This window comes from Mus pahari, unplaced genomic scaffold (assembly GCF_900095145.1).
Source record: "Mus pahari unplaced genomic scaffold, PAHARI_EIJ_v1.1 scaffold_5406_1, whole genome shotgun sequence".
NCBI classification, from domain to species: domain Eukaryota; kingdom Metazoa; phylum Chordata; class Mammalia; order Rodentia; family Muridae; genus Mus; species Mus pahari.
In genome coordinates, this window is record NW_018392442.1 from 110502 (window position 1) to 117597 (window position 7096).

The 7096-nt window shown below is 35.5% G+C and overlaps 1 non-coding gene across 1 annotated transcript; it reads left to right on the forward strand.

Moving 5' to 3' along the window:
• Positions 1–6727: 6727 nt before the first annotated feature.
• LOC115063322 lies at positions 6728–6834 on the forward strand. The gene has a single exon (XR_003843174.1). It is a non-coding gene; the product is annotated as a U6 spliceosomal RNA (small nuclear RNA).
• The last annotated feature ends 262 nt before the right edge of the window (positions 6835–7096 follow it).

A 7096-nucleotide genomic window follows, 5' to 3' on the forward strand; every position in this document is an offset into this window, starting at 1 on the left:
TCAATTTTTAGATTAATTTCTCAGAATTCTTAGAATGAAATTCCAAAGAACCATTATATATTTTAAAGTTGTAGTATATGAGAAAGATTTTTGTAGGGAGATGAGAAAATTATAGGGGCAGGAGTCAGACAAGAAAGTATGAGAGTTATAGCCATGAATGACACTGACAAATAACAAATGTAATCAATATAAAAACCAGTAACCTAATTTAAAACCAAGAAATCAGAATTATTTATTCTTTTCAGAATACTCTTTATATTTTATATTTATATTTGCTTATTAAACAAAACAAAAAAACAAATGAGAGGAGGAGTTAAGCATCATAAGAAAAATGCACAGAAGAATATTAAAAATGGTTGATAAACAAGCATATAAGCACATAACATAAAAGAACCATTAGATATCCTAAATTGGATTCCCTTCATTATGGAAAGAATAAAGTCTGACTCAAAACCATTGTGCGTGCTTTATTTGAAAATCATTAAAAATTGAAACCTTATAGGTTATTAGATTTGGATCATGGAAGATAAACACATATAAACCACCTTGGGAAAAATAGATTATTCAACATAAGGAAAACTTAGTCATATTTTTCTGTTTGGTGTATTCCCTGCCATCCTAAAACATCTTGGTATCTCTTTTTTCCATGATTAAAGATGCAAAAATTATGGAATTTCTCTACTTGTGAGTTTTAGGGGCAGTTTGCATCATAAGTTTATAGTTAGTATGAGAACACTGGACATCAATAATATGTGGACAGGTCAGTGTTGTATGGCAGAAGTAAAACAAATTAATAGTAAAATTACTTGATTTCCTATTTACTGTACAATTTCATTAAAATGGCATCTTCAATTCTACTTTATTAATTTTAACTATAGAAAGTGCAGAACTAATTTTTTCATAATACAAATTTTCCAGTTTCTTTTATAGTGATATCCAAGTTCCTGTTCTTTATCTTTTAAGTACATTCTTCATTTATAAATAGACTCCGAAGCCATAGGTAAGGAAAAATATAATTGTAGAGCAAAGAGGAGAACCATCTTTTGTCACCAAAAGGAGAACAGCAGCATTTTCATTAACTGTTTAAGCTGGTTTTGATATATATGAAAATATTTTTCTAAAATAGCATGGTAATTCTGGAAAGTTGAAATCAATGACAATTTTTAATCATTTTAATATTTACATGCTTATAATAATTTAATGTATTTTGAGATTTTGTGTTGAGGAACTTAGATCAGATCTGTAGTTTTCTTCGTGTGTGGCTGCATCAAAACTCCCAGTGTGCTCACAGATTCTAGGTACAATTGCCATTATTTTTCAGACTGCAGATAGATATTGATCTGAGGAAAAGAGTATACAAATTGAAAAATTATCTTTCTTCTTAAGTTCACAAAATATGCAAATAAGTACAGATAATTTTATTGCATTAGTCCTTAAAAATTGTACCATTAATGCTTAAATTGTCTTAGTATGAGTGAAGTATTGTGTAATTTAATGAAGGTAACAAAGAATGTGAGACAATTGTGATTATTAGCAAACTTCCTATGTGCAACTTCATATTGCTTACACACTTCTCCATGCATTGTTCACAAAGATTCAAATATAAGAAACTTGAAATCATCAATAGATAGATTTACCTTGCTAGGGTCATAGTGAAGTGGAGAATAGTCAAATCATCTGGTATTTAGTGGTCACAGAACACCTATTTGTAGGAAGGGGAGCACCTCTCTATGAGACCTTGAGTTTATTGCTAAGCACATAAGCACTTAGAGCATACTCAAGTATGTTTTATAAGTAAGGCTAGCCTCTTGAGTCAAGATGTAAGATCAGAGGAATTACAGCTCCTGTGTCCCTAGTGACTGAACATACAAACCTCATTAGATAGGCTTTATTATTATGCTATTAGTTATACTAATGAATAAATGCATGGAAACCTATTCTCTAGAAGATGTAGCAATAACAGCTGCTTTGTATTTCCTGGAATTCAAGGCAAATCATCCCATTTAAGCATGTGTTTCTCAGTAACCTGCATCTTACCCAGGTAGTGGACATCCATATGCCACTATTTACTGACTAAACCCCATTCTTATATCATTATTTTGAGCAATGGCATCTTTACCACCCGCGTCTTGTTTTATATTTAGGGGTATAAGCATATTTTAACATTTTTTCTTTAATTTTTCTTATGGGAATTTTATACACAAATAATTAAAACATCTTAACACTCCAAATTCTAGTATATGAACACAGTGACTCTCAAATTTATGACTTCCTCTAATTTTTAATGTGTGTTTTGAATGAAATATATTTTACATTTAAATAAGATATTTTTAATGTAATTAGGAAACTATTATGTAAACAATTGTATTTACATCCCAAAAAGATATTGAATACTTTAGACTCCATGTTCAATATACATGGTACTAATTATATCACTAACAGTTCTGTACAGTCAATTTTGAATAGGACTGATCATGATGACTCAAAATAAAAATATAAAGAAGTGCTATGAAATCTATTAGTTTGTAAATTAATATATACATAGAGTTTAAATCAAACTTTGAGTTTCATAATCAGTTTTCAATCACTTTTTAAAGTTTTTGTTTTATAATTTCACTAATGTACTTTCATTTTACATTATTATTTGTTATTTTATATATTTATGTTTCAAATGTTTTCCCCCTTCCCAGTTTCCCCTCCACAAACCCCTTATCCCTTTCCACTACCCACTGCCTCTATGATGGTCCTTCCCCATTTGCCCACCCACTCCTACCTCAACGCCCTAGCATTCTACTTACTACCCTTGGTCATCAAGACTTCACAGGACCAAGGGACTCGGTTCCCTGTTTTTTCCAACAAGGCAATACACTGCAACATATCCAACTGGAGACATGGGTCCCCCGATTTGTACTCTTTGGTTGGTGGTCGTTGGAATATTTGGGGTGTCCAGTTGGTTGATATTGTTCTTCCTATGTTGTTGTCATTTCTATGCTTGTATATTGTTGCAAACTCCTTCAGTTCCTTCAGTCATTGCTATACCTCCTCCATTGGGGTCCTGGCCCTCAGTCTGATATTTGACTGTGTGCATCTGCATCTGTATTGGTCAGGCTCTGGCAGAGCTTCTCAGGGGATAGCAATACCTTGCACCTGTCTGCACGCTCTTCTTGGCATGAGCAATAGTGGCTGAGTTTGCCGTCTGTGGGTGGGGCAGTCTCTGGATTACCTTTCCTTTAGTCTCTGCTCCACTCTTTGTCCCTGCATTCCCTTTTGACAGGAAGAAATTCAGATTAATATTTAAGTTGGTGGGTGACCTCATCCTTCAAATGGGGACAGTGTCTATCCACAGGATATGGTCTCTACAGGTCCTATCTCCCCTTGGTTGACTTTTTCGACTAATGTCCTCCCTGATTAGTTCTGGGAACCTCTTGATTCCCTTGCATCTGGGACTTCCTAGTAGCTACCTCATGTTCTCCCCACCTCACTGCTACATACCTCCTTTCAATATCCAGAAACTTTATACTTCTCCCCCATCTCCTCCTGCATCTAAACCAGACCCCTTTTACCCCTCCCTACTCTACCTCCTTCCCAGGTCCCTCTCACCCTCTATTTCCCAAAATTATTTTCTCTCCTTTTCTTAGTAGGACTACAACAGCCACACTTTTGTGTAGTCTTCGTTTTTTTTGATTTTCATATGGTCTGTAAGTTGTATTGTGGGTATTATAATTAACTCAAACAAATAAGTAGCTTCCATCAACTCAAATGATAAATGGGATGAGAAAGAATGGGGAAACAACACCAATTACAATAGTCACAAATAATAAAACCCGATATGCTGAATATAATAGAAGAGAAAGTTGGAAAGAACCTTGAACAAATAGGCACAGGGGAAAATTTCCTGAACAGAAAACCAGTGGCTTATGCTCTAAGATAAACAATTGACAAATGAGACCTCATAAAATAGAAAAGCTTCTGTAAGGAGAAGGACACTGCCATTAGGACAAAATGGCAACTGACAGATTCAGAAAATATCTTTACCAACCCTTCATCTGACAAAAGAATAACATCAAAATATGCAAAGAACTCAGAGATCCAAAGAAGAAGAAGAAGAAGAAGAAGAAGAAGAAGAAGAAGAAGAAGAAGAAGAAGAAGAAGAAGAAGAAGAAGAAGAAGAAGAAGAAAGGGATATATAGTTAAACAGAGACTTCTTAACTGAGCAATTACAAATGACTGAGAAGCACTTAAAAAACTTTTCAACATCCTTGGTCATCAGGGAACTGCAAATCAAAATGACCCTGACATTCTACCTTACATCAGTAAGAATGGTTAAGAACAAAAACTCAGATTACAGCAAATGCTGTCAAGGATGTGAAGAAAGAGGAACACTTCACCATTGCTGGTGGGATTGCAAGCTGTTAAAACTAATCTTGAAATCAGTCTGTCAGTTCCACAGAAAATTGAAAATAGTTCTTCCTGAGGACACAGCTATACCACTCCTGGGCATATACCCAAAAGATGCTCCAAAAAATAACAAGGACACATGCTCCACTATGTTCATAGCAGTCTTATTTATAATAGCCAGAAAATGGAAACAATCCAGACATTTCTTGACAGTAGAATGGATAGAGAAGATGTGGTACCCAATGGTTCCCCTCTTCCCCCAGGCAGATCTCCAGTCCATTTTCCCTCTCAGGTCCCTCCTTTCCTCCCCACTTGTGATTGCTCCCAAATGGAACTGAGGCATCCTCACTTGGGCACTTCAGTTTGTTAAATTTTTAAGTTCTGTGAACTCTATCTTGGGTATTCTGTACTTTTTTTTTCAGGGGAGGGGGTCTAATATCCACTTATTAGTGAGTATGTACCATGCAATAAACCCGAAAGGCCATCAGAAAGATTGGAAACAGGCAACTTCATGAGATAGGAGGTTGTGGGGACCATTCAGAATGCACCAGAGACCTGGGAGGTAGAGACTCTCTGGACTCAAAGGGAGGGACCTTAGATGAAATCCTGACAGCAGGGAGAGGGAACTTATAGGGCCCACCTCCAGAAGTAAAACAAAGCATCAAACGAGGGAGAGGGGAGCCATCCCACAGTCATAACTCTGACCCATAATTGTTTGTATTTGTGATTGAAAGAATTACATGGATGGAAATGGAGAGGATCCTGAGGAAAAGAAGGTCCAGCAACAGGCCCAAAGTGGAATACATCTCATTAGGAGGGCCCAAGGCCTGACACTATTACTGAGGCAATGGAGCACTCACAAATGGGACGTAGCATGACTGCACTCTGGAGTCTTAACAAGCAGCTAAAAGGGTCACATGCAGATATTTGCACCCAACCAATGGACAGAAGCAGCTGTCACCTGTTGTTGAATTATGGAAGGCCAAGAGAAGCTGAGAAGGATGATCATGTAAGAGGACCAGCATTCTCATTTAATCTGAACCCTGGAGATCTCTAAAACACTGGACCACCAAACAGGCAACATACACCAGTTGATATGAGGACCCCCAACATACAGTAGAGAAATTCTGGGTCTGTGTTCCTTCAGAGATGATGCACCCACAAGATACTGGAAGCCTGAGGGAGTTTATAGGTTAGGAGAATTTGTTAATAAGAACATTCAAGTCATTTTATAATGACCAGATTAAACACAGTTTGAAATCACAAAATAGTAAATACATGTGATGAAATATTTCAGGTCCCCTTTCATATCATGAGTATTTTGTTCCCCCTTCTAAGAAGACTGAAGCATCCACATTTTGGTCTTCCTTCTTCTTGAGCTTCATGTAGTCTGTGAATTGTATCCTGGGCATACTGAGGTTTTGGGTTATCCACTTATCAGTGAGTGAACACCATGTGTGTTATTTTGTAATTGGGTTACTCAGTATGATATTTTCCAGTTCTGATGATATTTTATTCTATTTTCTTAAGAATTTCATGAATTCATTGTTTTTAATAGCTGAGTAGTACTCCATTGTGTAAATGTACCACATTTTCTTTATCCATTCCTCTTTTGAAGGACATGTGACTTATTACCAGATTCTGGCTATTATGAATAATGTTGCTATGAACATAGCGGAGCATGTGTCCTTTATATATGTTGGAGCATCTTTTGGGTATAAGCCTAGGAGTGGTTTATAATACATTATGTTGATGGATTTCCATATATTGAAAATTCATTTCTGGTTGTATAAGAGGAGCTCTGTTTTCAGTTACTTAAACTTTAATATTAACATCTAAGTAAATACATAACACTTTTGCCCCTCAAATTCTGCAATACATTTTTTAGGGTGATTTTTCCTTTTGATCAAGCTGTAGATTACTGGATTCAGTATTTGAGTCCTCACAGTATAGTTTGATTTTAAAAGAATATTTAAAAAAAAAAAACCATTGTCTGTTACTGCAAAACTGACATATACAACAAAACATGTTCCATTGAATAATGATACCATAAAGATACAAGAACTACAGGTGGAAAACTTTATACCTTCCCTGTAATAACTGCATCTTTAAACAGAGAAGAAAATTTGAATGTAAGAAATAATATAGCTAAGTATACAGAAAAATGACATGCACTAGATGTACTGAAATGTTATTAACCCATTTATCAGATTAGGCAAGCTTGTTGATCTATACAAAAAGTGTAGAATTTTCTGGTTTGCATTGTAGGATAAGTAGCACTGTCTGACTCTGGAGTATTTCATGCACAGTGTTATTTGAAGAGATACTAGTTTCTCACTTCAACAGCACATATACTAAAATTGAAATGATATAAAGAAGCTTAGCATGATCCCTGCATTGAATGATCTACCAATTCAAAAAGTGTTCTGTATTTCTAATATTCCATGAGGCCGGCACCCTGAGTAGACTTTGTGTGCTAACTCTTCAAATTACTCCACAACATAGAAACAGAAGGAACACTATCAAATTTATTCTATGAAGCTGCAGTTATACTCAAATCTCACAAAGACATTACAAATGAAGAGAACTTCAAACCAATTTACTTTATCAATATCAATGCAAAATACTGAATAAAATTCTTACAAACTGAATCCAAGAATGCATCAAAACAATCATCCATCATGATCAAGTAGGCCTC